Source organism: Ictidomys tridecemlineatus, chromosome 8 (genome assembly GCF_052094955.1).
Source record: "Ictidomys tridecemlineatus isolate mIctTri1 chromosome 8, mIctTri1.hap1, whole genome shotgun sequence".
Lineage (NCBI taxonomy): Eukaryota > Metazoa > Chordata > Mammalia > Rodentia > Sciuridae > Ictidomys > Ictidomys tridecemlineatus.
The window spans coordinates 6,217,791-6,238,363 of record NC_135484.1 but is presented as its reverse complement, the minus strand read 5'-3'; the positions used below and the strand labels follow the sequence as shown (position 1 = coordinate 6,238,363).

The 20,573-nt window shown below is 41.7% G+C and overlaps 1 protein-coding gene and 1 pseudogene across 11 annotated transcripts in view; one reads left to right on the top strand and one right to left on the bottom strand.

The window, feature by feature from the left end:
• Prkn (parkin RBR E3 ubiquitin protein ligase) overlaps nt 1-20,573 on the bottom strand; it is a 1,217,693-nt gene that overhangs the window by 577,841 nt on the left and 619,279 nt on the right. The window lies entirely within an intron of this gene.
• Nucleotides 15,582-16,348, top strand: LOC144365836 (ganglioside GM2 activator-like; annotated as a pseudogene).

The window sequence follows — 20,573 nt, the reverse complement described above, 5'->3', positions numbered from 1 at the left end:
GGTAAAGAGGGATTTTTTGTACTCTTAACACAAAATTATACATAGCTCCCCCACACCACAAAAGATATTCCTACAAGCCTTGTTCCTCCCTTCTAGAATCATCACCACGGTGAGCTATAAAGTCTCAGCAGTAACAACAAAAGCCAAAGCAGCACCAACTGCTGTTCTGATTGGACCTGGAAAGTGCCCCAAAGCCCAGTGCTGGGCAACGCACACTGCTCGGAGGTGAGATGATGGGATCCTGACGGCTTCCCGCAGGAGTGGCTTAATCCAGGGGCAGCAGAATGGGCTGTTGGGAGGCAGATGGAGTTGGAGGCAGTGGGTCACTGAGGGTGTGGCTTTGGGGATAACATTTTTCCAGGCCCCTTCCTCTCCTTCCTGGCCGCCATGACCTGAGCAGCTTTTCCTCCCCCAGGCCCGTCCACCATGATGTTTCTGCTTGGAGCCAGCCAACCACCGATGGAAACCTCTGACACTGTGAGCCAAAATAAATCCTCTTCCTCCAAGTTGTTGTCCTCAGTGTTTGTCACGGTGACAGAAAGCGGACTAACCCAACTTTCTGGAGAAGAAACAGTCTAAATGAAGATGATCGGCACTCTGGGTGAAGGGATGCTGCTAATGCCATGTGCTCCCAAGGGTACACTAGACTTAACTGGCCACTGCTCCAGTGATACCAGGACATATGTACACACCCATCACCCAATCCAGATAATGAACACGTCACCCATCACCATCACAGTCTCCTTAGGCCTCTGTAGTCCCTCCATCCTGCCCTTCCACACACACCCCTCATTCCATTCCCAGGTAACCACTCACCAACTTCCTGTAACCACAGATAAGTTTGAATGTCCTAGAATTCTACATACAAATCACTTGTTATTATACTTTTTTGGTCTAATTTTTATACTTTAACATAATCTTTTGAAATTCATCCATGCTATCAAACATCAATTTTTATTTCCAAATTAATAGGCAGGATACCTTTCCAAACTATTATTTAAGTTTCTAAAATAGATTTCATTTTTCTAGATATGTTTGAGGTTCACAGAAAAATTGAGTAGAAAGTACAGTTTCCCTCTAACACCCTTCCCCACGGTATGTACAAGCTTTCTTACTGTTGACATCCTCACTAGAGTGAAACTTTTTCTATAATTGATAAATTTACATTGATATGTTGTCACCTGAAATTTAGAGCTTACATTGGGGTCCACTCCTGGTGTTGTACATTCTGTGGATTTGGACCAATGTGTAATGACAGGTATCCACCATTTAAGTATCATACAGAATAAGTGAACTGCCCTTCAAACCCTTCACACTCCACTTGCTCATCCCTCCACACCTGCCAGCTCCTGGCAACTGCAGCTCGTCTCCCCAGCTCCATGGTTTTGGTGTTCAGAAAGCCGTACACTTGTGCAACCGTGCAACACGCAGGCCTTTGAGATGGCCTTCTTAGCTCAGTAATACCCATTTAAGATCCCTGGATGTCTCCTCACGGGTTGACAGCTCAGATCATGTTAGCATTAGTCATACTTCACTGAGTCAATGTACCACACTTTTTTTGCTTCCAGGTTTGGGCTGTTGTGGATAATGTGCCAAAGACATCCATATGCAGGTTTTTGTGTGGACATTCAGCAAGGAGTTCCACTACTGGACTGTGTGGTAGGGTATGTTTAGTTTTATAAAAACCTGCCAGATTGAACTCCCATCAGCAGTGAGAGAGTTCCCACTGGTGGTGTCAGTGTTATATAGTGAGACCTCATTGCTGTTTTAATTAGCATTCCCCAATGAGCTAACATGTGGGGCATTTCCCCACACATTGATCCACCATGTACATCTTCTCTGTGAGATGGCTATTCAATGAGCTAACACGTGGGGCATGTCCCCACTTATTGATCCACCATGTACATCTTTTTTGTGAGATGGCTATTCAGATTTAGGCCCACTCTCAGCCAGGCTGTTTTCTTATTATTGAATTTTAAAAGTTTTTTTGTGTATTTTGAACAGTCCTTTATCAGATACATATTTTACAGCTTTTTTTCTAAGTCTGTAGTCTGTTTTCTCATTCTCTTGACAGTATCTTTCCCATAGCAGAAATTTCTAATTTTAGTAGAGTTCACCTATCGATTATGTCTTTCATAGATGATGTCTTTAGTGTTAGATCTAAAACATCACCAGCATACCCACATCATTTAGAATTTCTCCAATATTAAGTGTTAAAACTTTGCATTTTACATTTAGGACTATGATCTGCTTTGTGTTAATTTTTATGAAGGGTATAAAATCGATGCCTGGAATATTTTTCTCCTTTTTTTTTTTCTTTTGCTTGTGGATATCTAGCTGTTGTAGCATCATTTGCCAAAAGTACTCTTTTTCCTTTATTGTATTACCTTTGTCCCTTCCTAAAAGATCATTTGACTATACTCATGGGGTGTATTTCTGGATTTTCTACTCTGTTACTATGTTCCACTGATCTAGCCACCTATTTTTCTTCTTCATTATCACACTGTTTTGATTTACTGTAGCATTTTGGAAGCCTTGACATGGGGTAATGTCAGTCCTCTGATCTTGTCCTTCTTTAATATGGTGTTGGTTATTCTGTTTTGTCTTTTGATTGTTTGTTTACCTCTTCAAATAAACCTGAGGATCCATTTGTTCATACCCACAGGTTAAGATTACATTGAATCTATAGATTGAATAGGGAAGAATTGACATTTTGGCAATGTTGACTCTTCCCATCCACAAACATGCAATATTTCCCCCCACATATTCCATTTATTTAGCTGCTAAATTTCTTTCAACAGTCTTTTTATTTTTCTTCCATAGACCTTTTTACATATTTTGTTATATTTAGACCCAAATATTGCAAAGAGGAGAATAGTTAATGTAAAAGATATTGTGTTCTTAAATTCAAATTCCAGTTGTTCATTGCTGATGTACAATAAAGTGATTGAATTCTGTACATTAATCTTGTGTCCTGAAACCCTGCTATAATTGCTTATAAGTTACAGGGTTTTGTCATTTTGCATTTTCTACATACACAACCATGTCTTTTGTGAACAAAGGCAGTTTTATTTCTTTGTTCCTAATTTTATATCTTTCATTCCATTTTGCTGATGGTTTCTTGAATTAGCTAAGACTTCCAGTAAAACATTGAAAGAAAGTAGTGAGAGCGGAAGTTTTGCCGTTTTGCCTTGTTCCTGATCTCAGTGGGAAAACCTCTAACTTCTCACCACTGAGAGTGATGTTGGCTGTAGTTATCTTGTAGAAATTCTTATCAAACTAAGGAAGTTTCCTACTATCTTTATCTGCTGAATCTTCTCTTTTTTTCTTTCATTTTTTTTAGACATGAATGGTTGCTGGATTTTGTCAAAAACTGTTTCTGCATCTACTGACATAATGATGTGCATCTTCTTTAGTCTACTGATATAATATTACATTAATTGATTTGCAAATGTGGAACAACCTTGCGTATCTGTATAATGCCTGTTGGTTATGTTTTATTCTTTTAAATACATTGTTGAATTTGATATGCTAATATTTAATTTAGGAATTTTTCATTTAAGTTCATGAAAGATGTTGGTCAACATTTTTCTTATATTTGTCTGGTTTTTGTAATAGGGCAATGCTGGACTCATAAAATAAATTAGGAAATATTCCCTCAACTTTCATCTTCTGAAAAAGATTGTAGACAACTGGTATTACATTTTCCTTAAGTGTTTGAGAAAATTCACCAGTGAATTTTCTGGTTGTTTCTTTTTTGAAAGATTCCTGAGCGTTTATAAAATTTCTTTAATGCATAATCTATTTGTCTATTCTTCTTCTGTGAATTTTAGCAGTCTGTGTATTTCAAAGAATTGGTCCATTTCATCTAGATTATTAAATTCAAAGACATGGAATTATTCATGATATCCTTTCCTATTGTTGCAGGGTCCATGAGATCTGTAGTTATGTCCCTTCTTTCATTTCTGTTAGTAGTAAATTGTGTCATCTCTTCTTCCTTGAGCTGGCCAGAGGCAGATTGACTTTATTCATCTTCTCAAAGAACCATAGTTTAGTTTCACTGCTTTTTTCCTATTGATTTCCTATTTTTAATTTCATTGATTTCTGCTCTAAATTTTGATATTATGTCCTGATTTTGAATTTAATTTCACCCTCTTCTTCTACAGGGTCAATTAACTAATTGATTTTAGGTGTTTCTTCTTCTAATATATGCATCCAAGGCTATACATTTCCTTCCAGTATTGCTTAAACTATGTCCCACATGTATGATAAACTGTATTTCATTTTCATTTAGCTCAAAATCACTCACTCATTCAATAAATACATGGAAAAATGTTCATCATCTCTAGCAATTAGAGAAATGCAAATCAAAACTGCTCTAAGATATCATCTCACTCCAGTCAGAATGGCAGCCATTATGAAGACAAACAACAATAAGTTTTGGCGAGGATGTGGGGAAAAGGGTACACTCATACACTGCTGGTGGGACTGCAAATTGGTGCAGCCAACATGGAAAGCAGTATGGAGATTCTTTGGAAAGCTTGGAATGTAACCACCATTTGACCCAGCTATCCCTCTCCTTGGTTTATACCCAAAAGACTTAAAATAAGCATATTACAGGGACACAGCCACATCAATGTTTATAGCAGTACAATTCACAGTAGCTAAACTGTGGAGCCAACCTAGATGCCCCCTCAGTGGATGAATGGATAAAAAAAATCTGTGGTATATACACACAATGGAATTTTACTCAATAATAAAAGAAAATAAAATCATGGCATTTGCAGGTAAATGATGGCATTGGAGAAGATAATGCTAAGTGAAGTTAGCCAATCCCCCCGCCACGCCCCGCCAAAAAAAATGCCGAATGTTTTCTCTGATATAAGGAGGCTGACTCATAATGGGGTAGGGAGGGGGAGCATGGGAGGAATAGATAAATACTAGATATGGCAGAGGGGTGGGAGGGAAAGGGAGGGTGCAGGGGGTTAGCAAGGATGGTGGAATGTGATAGACATCATTATCCAAAGTACATGTATGAAGACATGAATTGGTATCAACATACTTTATATACAACCAGAGATATGAAAAATTTGTGCTGTATATGAGTAATAAGAATTGTAAAGCATTCTGCTGTCATTTATTTTTTAAAAAATCAATTTAAAAATCACTCAAGATTCCTTCTTTGCTATTTAGAAGTTTGTTGTTAAGATTCCAAGTCTTTTGGATTTTCCATCATTCTGTTATTGATTTCCAATTTAATTCCAATGTAGCCTAAGAGTAAATACTGTGTGATTTCCATTTTATAAAATGTCTTAAGATCTCTTTTATGGTTCATAATATGGTCTGTGTTGGTGAATAATCCATGTTAACTTGAGAAGAATATGTATTCTTCTGTGGTTGGTAGAAGCAGTCTACAGATGTCAATCATACCTGGTTTACAGGTGATGCTATTGAATTCAACAAGTCTTTATTGATTTTATTCTTGACGAAACTCTTCATTTCTGATCGATGTTATTCACATATTTTCATTGCAGGTTACTGTTTTATTGTATGAGTATGCCACAACTTATTATCTATTCACATATTGAACAAAAACTTAGGCTGTCCCATAATATAGACTATCATGATAAATATTCCATGTACACTTGAAAAGAATGAATATTCTGCTGTTGTTAGGTAGAATATTCTGTAAATGTCAATTACTTGAACTTTATTGGTAATATAGTTTAAATCTTCTGTATTCTTACTAATTTTCTGTTTATGTGTTCCAGTTTGATATAGGTATATTGAGATCTTACCGTAATTATGAATTTATGTTTCCATCCTGGCAAATCTATCAGTTTTCACTTCAACTATGTTGAAACTCTGTTCTTAGATATGTAAACATTTAGAATTATTTGGTTCCTTTTATGCACCAACCCTTTATTGTAATAATACTGTCTTTATAATATTATTTTCTCTGAGACCTATTTATCTGTTATTAGCCTAGCCAGTCCAGATTTTAAAAATTAATGTTATCATGGTACACCTTTTTTCACCCATTTCAATGTATTTGAAACCCTTGTTTTAAAATTGGGTTTATTATAGGCAACATGTAATTGAGTCTTGCTTTTTATTCAAACTAAAAATCTCTGTATTAATTTGGGGTATCTTCAAGATTTATATTGAATTATGTTTCATATGATTTAATTTAAATCTATCATATTACAACTTACTTTCTATCTATCCCACATATTTTTTGTGGTCCTTTACTGTTCTCCACGGCCAAGGTCGAGCCTCGAGGACAGTAGGCAAGTGCTCTTCCATCAGCTTATTCCCAGTCCTCTTTCATCACCTCTTTCTGCGTTTTGTTGTGTTAACTACTTGGGGGACTCCATGCCCTCTTCCTTGATTACCAGCCATAGCTCTTTACTCTTTTAGTGATTGCTCAGTGAGTATCACGCACATAATACCATACATCGTTAACTATTTTACAGTAATATCCCACCACTTCTCACACAGTACAAGAGCTTCTAAGAACTTTCTGTTTTTTCAATACCCAGATTAAACACTCTAGTTCTCACAAATTTTTATATATGGTATAAACCCTGAAATGCATTCTTTCATTTTTATCTAAACAATCGGTGATTTATTGCACTGATGAAGTAATTAAAAATCTTACGTGTTCGATTGTTCAGTGATCATTTCTGATACACTTCACTCCCATGCGTCCAACTGGTAAAACTCTCCTTCTGTCTTGAGAAACTCCTTTAACGTTCAACTGTGTTGTAGCTCTTCTGGCTATGAATTCTTTCGGCTTTTGTATATCTCGCAAATTCTGTTTCACGTTTACTTTTGAAATTGACTCTGGCTTCATATAAATTTCTAGGCTGAAGAATTTTTTCCTGTCAGTTCTTTAAAGCTGTCAACTGTCTTCTCTTTTGTGTTTTTTCCTATAAGAAATCTCTTGCCCTTATTTTCATCATCTTCTTTATAAACAGTTGCTTTCTTTGGATGCTTTTAAACATTTTTTAAAACAATTTGTATAAGCGCTGTGTTACCCTGTGCTTGGTGTTGTTTCCTTCACGTCACTGGAACACTTTCGGCCATCCTCTTCCTCTTCTCTGTGTCTTTTCTCCTCCTTTCCCACCACCCCAGGTACTTTAACTACACATATACAAGCTGTAAGCTTCTTGAAATTGCCCCACAGTTCACAGATGTTCTTCCCCACTTAAAAATGTATTTTCTGAGTTTCCATTTGGAGAGTTTCTAGTGCTATGTTTTTCAGTTCACTCATCTTCTATAGAGTGGAATCATCACTGTTTTGGTCAGCTTTTTTGCTGCTGTGACTAAAGGATCTGACCAGAACGGTTTATCGCAGTTCCAGAGGGAAGCAGCTCACATCAGAAAGCAAAGAGAGACACTCTACTTGCCAGATATAAATACTTATAAATGCCAAGGCCACGCCCTAATTCCCACCTCCTCTGGCCTCACCCTACCCCTTCAGTTAATCCACTCAGGGCTTAACTCACTAATTAAGCTAAGCCCACACCCAATCATTTCTTCTCTACAGCTTCTTACGCTGTCATACAGGTGAGCTTTCGGGGGACACCACGGATGAACCGTAACACCCGCTAATCTCATGTATTGTTGTTTTCCTCACAAGAGTCCATTGTCTGTCTACTTTGTATCTTCCATGTCTCTTCTAAGCTCTCTGAACAAACAGAACACAATTATAATGGCTATTATTAATTTCCTTGAATAATGATTCTAATATCAATTATCAGTTCTAGTTCTTGATTAATTTTTCTCTTCATTATTGGTTATTATAATTTCTTCACTATAATTTTGCCTCTTTGCATGACTTATAATATTTGATTAGATGCTAGACATCGTGTATTTTGTCTGGTTGGGTATTAACTATTTTTGTATTCCAAGAATTATTCTTAGGCTTTGTGTTGCAATGTAACTATTTATTTGGTAAGAACTTTATCCTTTAGGATCTTGATTTTTAATATTTGGTAACTGGGTTCAGAAAAGCATTTAGTTTGGAAAAACAAAAAAAAAACTACAGCCCGCGACTGAGGAAGGCCTTTCTGTGTCTTCTAGCGGACACTCCAGACACTCCATTCATTAGGAATTTTCCAGGTGGCTGGTGGGGAGAAGGAGCATCGCCAGTCCCCGTGAGAGCTGGATACTGTCCCTCTGGTCCTTTCAGATAAGTCTTGCCACGTCCCTGTCTGTGCACCTTTTCTCTTCCCATTAGACGTCCAGCTCCAGTGTCCGTGGTCCTCAGATCTCACATTGCTCACTTCTGTTCAGGGATTCTGCTGGACTCCGCCTGGGAAGCTCCTCACTGGCGCATCCCGCGGACCCTGAAGGCACCGAGCCTGGGCCAGCTGGCCCCTTCATTCTCCCTATCTCTCGGAATCACTGCCCTTTGCTGCTGCTTTCTTGAAAATCACTCTTAATATTTTTTGCTCGTTTCTGGATGACAAGGGATAGATCTCACCAAACTCACATCTTGATGCAAGAAGACTGACACTTTAATAATACTAACTGTTAAAGATCCAGCTTGGGCAGGGCTGGGCGCAGTGGTGGAGCGCAGTGGTGGAGCGCCTGCCTCGCATGTGTGAGGCATCGGGTTCCATCCTCAGCACCCCATAAATAAATAAAATAAAGGTATTGTGTCCATCTATAACTAAAAAGAAAAAAAATTCAAAAATCCAGCTTGACATGCATGTAAATATATATATATTTATAAGCCACGCTCCTTTTACTGATTCGGTCAATTCAAGGTATTCTCAGATCATACGTAATAACAAGGATCAGCCTTCCCCAGGGTTGGCCCTCACTCCCCTGCTTTCTCTTTATAACCACGGAAGCAGGCGAGTGCAGGCCTAGACAGAAGCAAGTAAGGAGGACTTCAGGGCCCTCTCACCAGGTGGCAATTTCTGTCCAGGCCCCAAGTATGCAGGGCCACTGCCACTTAACATGAGAAGTTGACCAGAGAGAACCACAGACCTGTATGGCCAGCAGGTGACACTGGGATTTAGTGCTTCCTTATTTCCTGAGGATAATGAACGCTTATTGTTGAGGTAGCAGTTAACAAACTCCTGAAGGTCTTGGAGGAGTAGGAACACAGCCAGAGCACGAAACATTCCTGAAAGCGTCTGTGCAAAAACAGCAGCTCCAGAAGAAGCTGTGAGCTGCGGGGCTCAGAGCACTGGGACTGCACCCCAGAACCCCTGGGACGCACCGTAGTCCTCTGCCCGGGAGGAGCAATGACTTCCCAGCATGGGCTGTTGGTCTGTCTGCTTCATAAGTGGCTTCTCAGACTTGGGATGATTGTGAAGGAAAAGTAAATTTCATAGAAATATTTTTGATGTTGGAGTCAATGGAACAAATCAAATTTTAGGAAAATGTGCAAGACATCGTTTTATTTGAATCGGTATTGATTATTTTGCAAGCAACTAAAAATATACATTTTGCTCTCAGTAGAAACATGCTACTTGTCTGTGGGGACAAGGAAGATCTGTGAAGAAGAGCAGCGAAAGTGAATGAATCTCAGGGCACCAGCCTTTGAAGTCACAGAATTCACCTGGGAAATATAAAGGTTCTCCAAGACACCGAGCCAAACTTAACATTAAATAAGATGGAGAGCAAGGCACTGCACATGGCACGAAAACTCTTGACCCTTTACTTTCCTTCAGCAGGAGAGGAGCTCTGGGGGAACAGAGTCAAAGAAGCTCCCCTCAGCGCTCTCCCATCCTCCCCCGGCCCCCAGAGTGTCAAATTGCTGGGAAACAGGGGGGGGGGGAGAAAGCTCTTGAGCCTTCATTTGCTTTCTGTGTGAGTGTGACAACAGCGCCTCTGGCTAGAGAGAAGAAAGGCCATGTCCTGGGTAAAAGGTCCTTGGGCTCAGTTTACTTTTCCAGCTTAGTTGAAAGCAGCAGAGATACAGAACAGCCGGGCACGACTAATATGCCCACCCGACCCCTTAACTCTGCAGACTGGGGCCACATGGAAGGATTAGAAGATGGTGACGAGAAGCATTACATATGATTTTTGTTTTCTAAATCCATTTAATTCCAAAACATGAGTCCATTACTACAAAATTCTAAAGTATGAAATTAAAATAACATAAAGGGATAGTCGATATCTATTTGTGTTTTATGCTCCCAATGACATTACCGAATTTAATAAAGTTAAATGCATATTAAAACATAGCTCTCCTATTTGAACAAAATTAGGTAAGTGCATTTCTCTTAGAATTGCTATCAAATGCACAGGACTTTCCTTTTAAACATTTAAGATAAAATGAAACATTTATTTGTGTGATTTTATTCTGTCTAATGTCTATTTCTCCTGTCTTGTTTCCCATCCCTTAGCATCATTCCTGGCCCAGCAGTCACTTAACAAATGGTTACTGAGTAAACTGAGAGCACCATCAACAATTATGGGAACTTAAAACAAAATGAAACAAAATCATACGCAATAAATTGATGCTTTGCCCCAGTTTCAGTAAGATGAGTCCTTCAGAAACATAAAGCAGATTCAACATTTAACAATTTCACTCAAATTACTTCCTCCTCTCCAGCTCTCCATTCCACTTGGAAAGCTCAGGCAAGTTCTCAGCATGGTCTGTGGGCGCTGCGTGTTGCGGGTCAGCCCGGGAACACTGGACTGTGTGGTTCCATTGGAGGGCCATGACCTGCTCACCACTGTGTTTCTGGAACTTAGACTCCTGACAGGCTATACACACACACACACACACACACACACACACACACACACACACACACACAGTTAAACAAATGAACCATGAATGGCTGAGTGAATGAAAAATGAATGGGAAGTACACGCTCAACCAACAGCCAAATATTTTACTTATTTAGGGCAGTAGAAAATAAGCATTTAAAAAATGTTTTTGACTTTTACTCAAGGCAAGGTTGCTATGATTCATTCTTCATATTAAATGAAGGACTGTGCTTTTACAGAGATAGGTCTGGTCTCAGAATGTAGGACAGCGCCGAGTGGTCAGGCTGAAACAAGGACCAGGTGCAAGGACAGAAGTGCAGCTGTATCCCGCTAGAGAACGGCTGTGGGGGTTGTTCTTCATTCTAAGAATGCAGAGAAAATATTCCAGGATCACAACAGCAAGAATAAGACAACCAACAGAAGCCTCACAGCTACACATTTCAGGAAAGAAATCAAAGGCATTGAGAGAAGTCTCAGCATATCAGAGGGTGGTTTTATAGCCTGACACATGCTTATAGGGACATTTTGAGAATATATTTCTAAAAATGAAATATATCTCTCTCCAAATATATTGTAAATGAAAAGAGATCATGGAAACAAAGTGAAATGGCCTTGAAAGTTCAATGTGAGACTCCAGGCCCCATGGCAGGTGTCTGCAGCGTCTCCAAGTCTAGACTCAATGGGCACTACTTAAACTGTTGATGGCAGAATCATCAATTAAGTTTTATGGCAGAGCTGAGTAAGAAATCAATCAACAAAATATTAGTAATCCATCTGCTCATCACAACAAATTCTGGCAGACAACATTACTACCTTAATGATATGATATTGGGAGGAAGAAAAGAGTCAGGGAAATGGCTGAGCTTTTCCCAGAGGCATGCGGTACGGTTCCAAATCAATTTGGATTTACAGCTATCCTGAGCTCTCTGTAATAACCTCATTCCACAAACACTAAATTTTGAATACCTTTTAGAAAGCCAGACTCAGTATACATCCTCAACAAGCAGGTGCTCTATCTCCGTGGCACTCTGAGACAGCCAAATGAAAGGCTTTCACACACAACCCGGGTTTGAAAATTACAGCTGTGGCTATATTTCAGATCTCGCTGTGGGAGATCCCTCACACTTTAGCAAGATACTAGAGTGAAAAGTGAAGTTCAACTGAAAAAACTACAAAGGGAAGGAGGCATAGCCGGATTGTCTAAGACCAAGAAATTGAGTTTCTTTTGAAGGAATGTAGGGAGGCAGAACTACAAAGTTAACCATGGAAATTCTTGTGAATTCTTGAGAGCCGGTAGAAGCTCAGGAATCAGGGATAGAAGGAACTCGTGTGTGTCTGGAAACTTGGCACCGTTGGTGACAGACAGAAATGTGCACTTGGCAGCTCTATCTCCTGGACATCTGTCATGTGTCCTTCAGACTCACCTCCACCTTCCCACCTGCCTTCTGCCCTCCAGAGGCTCACCTGCACAGGCCACATGGGCCTCATGTCCCTTGGGTCAACTGGGAGCTATAGAAGAAAATGGAGAAATAGTAGGAGGTTCGTGTTCCTAGGACTCACTAATTCCCAGCCATGCTGATAACTGCACAATGCAGCCAAAGCCCGCTGTTTGGGGTTGATTTTATACCAGCATTTCCAACCAAACAAGTTCTAGCAGGAATCTGAACAAAGCCCGGGGATTAACAGCCCCCAGATAAAAGCTGGAAAGGTTAAGGCTACCACCATCAGTGACATCCATCAGTCTTCCCTGGACAGCAAATCATATTCTGAATGGAACACTACCAGTTTAAAATAACGGGAAATAGACAATGGGAATGCAAAGAAGAAATAGGAAAATAAATCCTAAGAGCATAGAACATGAGAAAAAGATGCCAGGGACTCTCTGGGAATAAAGATGCTGGCTTTGTGATAGGAATGTTCTTTACTTAGCCTTACGATTCTTGAGAATTTTATCAGCAAAGATAAAGTAATATGAGTACAGTAGAAAAAGCTTTAACAATCTTTGAGAAACCAAGAAATCTGGATAACCTTAAAATATTTCTGCAGTTCAGGAATAAAATAAACTACATAAAGAGGATCATAAAGAGGTGAAACACTGGGTTGGCTCCACTCAAACCTGGAAGGCAAATGGGAATTTGGAAATGAAAATTGGAGAAAATGGAAATCCGAGCCACTCACCCTGAGAAGATCACTGCACAGAAACAATCACATTTCATAAGCTGGGAAACATCCTTCATCCTAGAGGTTTCAGCCAAATGAAAACAAACCCACCACCATCGGCACCACTATCCTGTAATAATTTAAGCCAAGAAAGGAAGAAAAAAGATGCGTCAGTTTCCACAAGGAAGAAAAGCCGAAGCCGTAACACAAACTCAGGGATTCCTTCTAAGCCTTTTTAATACACACTGGAGATAAAATCACCCTCGTGGGCATACCAGGGTCTGAGCAGTGAAATGAAATCCTTCTAGTTATGATGAGGAATGTTTATAAAATGTAGATGTGTTTAATTCCTACATGCTGATAAGAAAATTCTCCTACTTAAAACACTGTTATCAAAATCAGGAAATGTTGGTAGAATGCTTGTATCTAATTAATTAAATCTGATTCTTATTTGTAAATCGTATCAATTACATCAGTGATTGACAATGTCCATTTATAAGCTAAACAATAGCTAGCCCCAAATCTCAACCAGGGACAGGAGTCTTATTTGCTCATGTCTGAACCAGTTCCTTAGTTGTTTTCTTCTTTCATGATCTTGACATTTTCTGTTGGGTATAGGCCAATTTTTGTGAGGAATGCCCCTCAATCTGGATTCTTTTCAGGAGATGCACACCATTGGTTGTCCCAATATTTCAACTTGAGTTGTCTGGTACTATGGTCTCTGCCAGGTTTCCTCACTATATGGTGACTATTTTTCTCTCTCGTGAATAAGTATTTTTGGATGAAATGTGTCAGGCTATGCAAATGTCCTGGCATGTTAGCATCTATTGATTATCCCTGCCTGAATCAATTATTAGAATGATGATTAGTAAATTATGATTTTTCAAAATGTATTATTTTATATGCTTTTGGAATTTTACTGAAAAGGAAGAGAACTTCCAACCATTTATTAATTTATTAATTTATGTCAGTATGCGCACATGGATAGCTATTTTTTTCCTGGGTTAATATCTATTGGTTATAAATTCCATTATTTGTTTTGATGTTCATATTCTCCTAGATCTAGCCAAAGGGAGCTCCTTGAAGCTAGATCCTACGTGTTTTGTGTTAGTCTGCTTTTCAGTACTATGACAAAATACTTGAGATAAACAACTGAAAGGAGGAAAAATTTATTTTGGCTCACAGTTTCAGAGGTTTCAGTTCATGGTTGCTCCCTCCATTGTTTCTGGGCTTATGATGAGGCATTGCATCATGGTGGAAGAGTGGAATACAGCAAAGGAGCTCACTTCATAGTGGGTAGCAGGCAGAGAGAGAGGTGGGGCCAAGGAAAAAATATGCTTTCAAAGGCAGCCTCCAGTGACCCACTCTTCCAACTCTGGACCCCACCTCCTAAAGGGTCCACCACCACCCAGTAGCCCCACCAGCTGGGACCAAGTCTTCAACACATGAGCCTCTGGGGACATTCCAGATCCCAACCATCGCAGCCTCTTCACTGTTGCAAGCATCTCCCTTCCTTTTAGGAACAGGCTCTGTGGTACCTTGGCTGCCTGAAGCCCAGAGCCCACCCCTCTCCATGGAATCTGGTGTGTGGGGGGTGAGAGTGTCAAGAAATTCCTGTCTAATTCTGGGGGCTCCTTCCTACTGCCGTGTTGCTGCTTCCTGACCCTCAGAAATCCAGTCCAATTCTGTGTGTTCATGCAAAGACATCCATAACCACCGGGTTCCTGTGGACAGCCGAGTCCCCAGGGACCACGGATTCCAACCAGGCGCTGTGCGGGTTCTAGACCCCCCTTTCAGTGCCTGCCGCTTTTTTCTGTGGTGGTAAGGAATTTGGCTCCAATTACCCTCAATATTAGATATTTAGAAAATTCAGATATTTAGAAATTCACAGAAAAGAGTTAACTGATAACCCAACCAGGACAAAAGACAAAACGACTAAGTTCATTTCCACAGTTATTTTGACTTCATAGTAAAGAGTTCTTGTGCTGAAAATTATTTGGTCACTTCCTGTTCCCCTGTGCTGTATTATTCATTTGAAATGACATTAAATTTATTTGTGTCTATAATTTATTTTAGCTTTATTCTCTTCTCTATGTTGATTTCTTTAAAAAAAAATAAATAAAACTTTCACATGGTTCCAAAAGCCAAAACCCAAAATCACACAGAAGACCTGTTCAGAGCAGAGTCACTCTCCGGACCCCACCCACACTGGGTCATGACTCTCCCCGGAGGCCATCAATCCCACATGCCTGCAGCTCACTCTTCCCCTTTGCTTTGTAAAACCAGCAGACACTGCCTCTTTCCTCATTTCTGAGGAGTCCACTCCTGGTTAGGACCCGTGTGTGGATCTCCCAGGCCAACTGTGATCACAGTGAAAGCCCGACCCGAGAGGCCTGGAGACGCCTCCCTCCCTCCCAGGTCGGCACGCAGCCGTGCGTGGCCATCTGTGACGAGAGCTGCAGCCAGGACTGGTTCACCCCTGGCCCTGGAGCGTTCCTTCTAGGTCTCTCCCCGAGCCCTCAGGCTGGGCTCTGCCCCAGGCCCCTCTGAACCCTGAGCACATGCTGCATTTGACTTAGTCTGCTCTGAGCCCTCCACTGGCCTTGGGTCCAGAGAATGGCCAGAACGTCTGGGAAGTACCCTCAAAAGTGAGGTGAACTCGTGCGGATCCACCCTTCACGATGCATCCCTTGATGCGCATTCCGCTTCCCATCTTCCTGGGCTTGCTTCGTGCCCGCCCTGCTGCCTGGGCGCTCAGTCCTGAACCGCTGCCCCAGCCTGGTGGCTTTTCCTGGGATAACTGTGACGAAGAGAAGGGCCCTGCTATGATCAAAAGCCTGATGTTGGAACCTGATCCCATTGTTGTTCCTGGGAATGTGACGGTCAGGGTCCAGGGCAAGACCAGTGTCCCCTCACTTCGCCTCAGAAGGTAGAATTAACGGTGGAGAAGGAAGTGGCTGGCTTCTGGGTCAAGACTCACGGGTGGAGCAGCTTGGCAGCTGACCTAGGAAGACTTCTGTGATGTGCTTAACACTGTGACTCCCCTGGGGACCCTGCCCAGAGCCTCTGCACACCTATGGGCTTCCCTGTCACTGTCCCTCCAAGGAAGGCACCTACTTGCTGCCCAAGAGTGATTCATAGTGCCCGAGGGGAGCCTCCCAGCTGGCTCAGCAGGGAACTACACAGCATCCTGAGCAGCGGCGGGAAGCGTCTGGCCGTGTCAAGGGCTCTGCATCTCTGAAGGCAAATCAAGTAGCAGCAGCCACAGCAGAATGAAGGGATAGAGGGAAGGCCTTTGTCTTCCTTCTCCTGTTTGCCAAGGCCCACTTCCGACTCTCTGCCTGTCTTCAGCCCTTTTCTGTGGTGATTCTGCCGCGCTCACTAAACGTCCTCATGTGCCACTTACATTTCAAGCTGGGACAAGCAGCTCTGAACTAAGGGAGGGTGAGTGCGGCAGTTTCCGAGAGCCCAGGATGTCTGAGGGCTAGCCACATCCCTCTCCTCCCCACCCAGATAACTTTCTAAGAGCTTCTTTTATTTCCAAAGCAGTCAAGGAGAGGAAACCAACGTTACTTGGGGATTTAAATTCAGACTGACCCAGTCTTGGCCTCCAAAAGTACCTTTTTTAACTCTCTCTTTTTTTTTGGTCACTCACTGGAAAGCAGAGTTCAGGGTATTAACATTTTTCATCCTACTCCAAGCCCCTCCTATAGTAAAGGGGCTGAAGTAGTTGATCTCCATCTGTTCCTCCATTAACTTCTGTAATTAATTTTGCATTCTGTTCTAGGTTTGCCTACTGACACTGGGCATCGTGCATCCTGGAGAGGCAGGGTGTATGTGTTGAGGTTCCCTTGCAGAAGTTATTTTAGGAATGCTATAGGTGTTTACGATCAGTCACCAATTCTGGTGGCTTCAGGGCCAAGCAAGAGACATCCGTGAGCAAGAAGGAACACTAGAAACATTCTGCTCCAGGTGTGACCTCCACTTTTCCTTACTGGATAATGTATGCCATGGAACAATGAGTACTCCTCATACTATACAAAAATAATAATAATAACTGCACCGATATAAGGCAGCTGAGCTCCAGCCTGTAGTTGGGAATATGATGTAATGGAGGATGTACTTCAGTCCATAAGGGGCAGTTGCAGTCTGGCCAATGAGTGCCATATAAAAATGTTCTGGGTCCAGAAATGCCAGATAGTCACATTTTTCCCCCTTTGAAGGCCAAAAATGCAGATTTTTAAAATATGAAATTTTATAATTTTTATGTATTGGCAACGACTTTTTCTTTTTTATACACTGTTGGGGCCAAAAGGGCCAAATGGACTTTTCTGGGGAAATCTGGCCCATGGATGGCCAGTTTGCAACCTCCAAGATACGACTGTCATGACGACTCCCCAGCACCATTTCTCCCTCCCTAGGGCCAAATCCATAGTGGCTGGCCCCAAGGAGATCTGCCAGTGCTGGAAGAGGTCCAGGTGGCCGCTCAGCAGTGACCTGCATGGGTCTAGAGGCTCCCTGCTCCAGCACTGGAGCCCCTTCAGGTGAGGGACTGATGCTGAAGAACTGGCCCCTCCAGCAGCTGCCTTGTGCAGCAGAGATCTGATGAAGAGAAGTGGATTCTAGGTCTGACTGCCTGCATTTTTCCACTGCCCTGTTGTGCTGTGATAGCTTTCTGAACCATGGACAGCCCCACACGCCAGGCTTATTTGAAGCCTGAATTGGCAATAAATCTTTTTAACTTGCTGATAAAAAAAACAAAAGTGAGTTGACCCTGACACCCTATAGATGCACTAACTCTCCATCAGGGTGCTGTTTCATGAGGGACGATGGAATAGAGGGGAATCCTGGTGCTCCCGAAAGCCTCCCTTAGACCACTGCCCCGAGTGACTAAAGGCCCCCCTCTTTCCTTAACAGGTTGCTGCTCTCATTGGTCGGTCTGCTACCTGACAGCTTAGCTCTCTTTGACAGCAGATGATTTCCTCTTCATTCCTACACAGTGGCAATCCAATAGGCGTTTTTTGTTGTTGTTGTTGTTTTTGTATTTTGCTTTTTTTTTCTCACTTAGCAATACGCTCTAAAAACTACCCTATAATTTAGGGTAGAGATCTGGGTGTGTAGAGGTGTTAATCATCTCTTTTCTCTACTGTGGGGTAGCCCATCCAAGGTTTGTTCCCTCATGGATTGAGGCATCTCCTAGGATGTATCCAATATTTTTTGACTACAATGACCTTGGGTGTATAAATGTTCATATTATTGGAAGATAACTCATTCATGGTGTTGTAGAAAATACACATCTTAAAACATATTATCTTGAGTAAACCTGCAGCTTGATTTCTAGAACAGGGATTTTAATAATCAATCCTTTAAAAAGGAAGCCCACTGTTCCGATTTTTTTCTTGGCAGGCATTCCCACAAGTGAAGCAGTAGGTGAGATTTCGCTGACTGTGGGTTCTACGATTTTATGTTAACAAATCACCAAATCGTGTCCATGGAGAAAAGATCTCACACAACAAGAGCTCCACCGAGCTTCACTCTGCCAGCTGGGGAAGCTTCCTTGAGATTATAGATTATTCTTCCTCCCTCTCCTGCAATCACAAGGCCTGGACTAAGGGTGATGATCACTCAGGAAAAAAGGAGATAAATCAAAGGTACTTGCAAAGGGAAAGCACTGTAGCAATCCAAGCTTTTAGAGAGAAATGCAAGACCAGCTGGATCCAGGGCTGTTCCAGTCTTGCCTCCGAGGTCCGGTTTCAGTCTTAGCCCAATTTTCAAGAGTGGCATTTGTAAGCTGCAGACTGTCAGCTACGTTCTCCTTTCTGAAGTCTGCTTGCAACGCATTCCTCTTCCTTCCTTTCTCCCCATCACCTTTAACTGCTCACCCTGCTACTCTCTGAAATTGAAGCAAATTGCAATGTATTTTATATGATTCGAGCTGCAAGAATTGGGGAGTTGTTCGAGTATAAAGACCGTAATATAGGAAAGTCCTTGGGTGAGAAAATAGTAAGCAGAAAATGTTCACATCTCCAGACTGAAAGTATGAATACTTATACGTTGCAATCAATAGAGGAGGCTGAGGTCAGAAATCAAATGTAAATGACACATTCATGGAAAGTATCTGCTTGCAAGATAGTATATTTTATTCTTAGAGAGGGAAATCAATTTGTTCTAAATTGACTGACGTTCGTTTACACAAAACAGAGCCTTTGTACAATAGAGCATAAACTGACAAGATAAGTATTCATTCTGAGCCTCTGAAATGGAAAGGAACAGTTCAAAACTGCCAAGATGAAGGTCTCCATCTGGCATTTCAAATTTACTGGTATTTTATGAAAGTCAGTTTTACGTTATGGGGCCATTCCCTGCCAAAGAAATAAAAAGGTGGGACTAATCCGTGTTTGTTTGTTTGTTTTGTAAGTGAATTCACAGCAAAGGTGACAGGTCTGTGTTTTACCATTCTTTACCAAGTCCCATGTGTCGTGCACGGGAATCTGATTTATGTGAGTAACATATTCATCATAACAGACGCGTCGGGGGCCCTGACTACTTTCCCATCACCCTCCTTCCACGCCAAATGTTGCTGCACCTGGAGCCCCGGCCTCTCCCTTGGAAAAACACACTCTTCGCCTATTCCTCCTGTTCTCGACAGTCGAGTATATTGGACTCCTGAGCTCCCCTGCCTGCCCCTGTCCCACCCCCTTCATCACCCATCTTGGAAAGGGGAGAGCCAATGCTTGGTTCATTATTTGGGCCATGTTTATTGTTAGGAGAACCAATAAGAGGTGGAGTATCAGGAGGTCACACAGGTTACCTGGAGTAGTCTCCTCACAGCTGGTCACTGGGTGATAACAGCCCGGAGATTACAACTTATACCAGCTGAAACCCTGAAGGTGGTCTTCGGCCTCAAGCCTAACCAGGCCTCTGCTTCAACCTAGCCTTGACCAGAGCCAGGCGTGGATCACTGGGCCCAGGGCTCCCAAATGAGAAAGTGGTCCTCACTTCTCATTTCTGTTTATGATTCCCTCAAGAACTCATGGCAACGGAGGGATAGCAGGATGGATATGAAGCACTGCAGGCATGGCATACATAATTGTCTTGTCATGAATATTGTGAAAACATCTAATTTAGATCAAATGATGGAAAAATAAATACTTTCAACATGATACTGAACATTCTGACAATTAAAAATATAATCACATATTTCAAGATTATTGGAGAACCCATTTGTTGTAACATCTGATGCGATGCTTCTTCACAAGAAATGTCATTTTGATCAGCAGAGACCCATCAGCACGGGCTTTGGTGTCTAATTAATTCAGATATTTTCTCCATCATGGTAAAAGACGCCTTTTAAAGAAATCAAATCCATCATTTTCTGAAACTTTGCCTGTCCCAGCCAGAGACCACAGGCTCTCAGATTTCATAGTAACCTTTCATTCACTCAGCTCTTCCTTTGCAGTTTGCTTTCTACATCTTAAAATTCACCAACACCCAGCATGCAGAACGAGGCCTCCAGGGAGAGCCCCTTGCTCCCTGGGGGCACCTGTGGTGTGAGCTGGTTGTCTCTGCAGGGAGCACATGGCCCTGGGGAGAGATCTGGACCAGAGCTGAGCAGCAGGGGTCACAGGAACCTTCAGAGGCTGACTTTAAGGGCTCAACTGTAGGCAGAACAC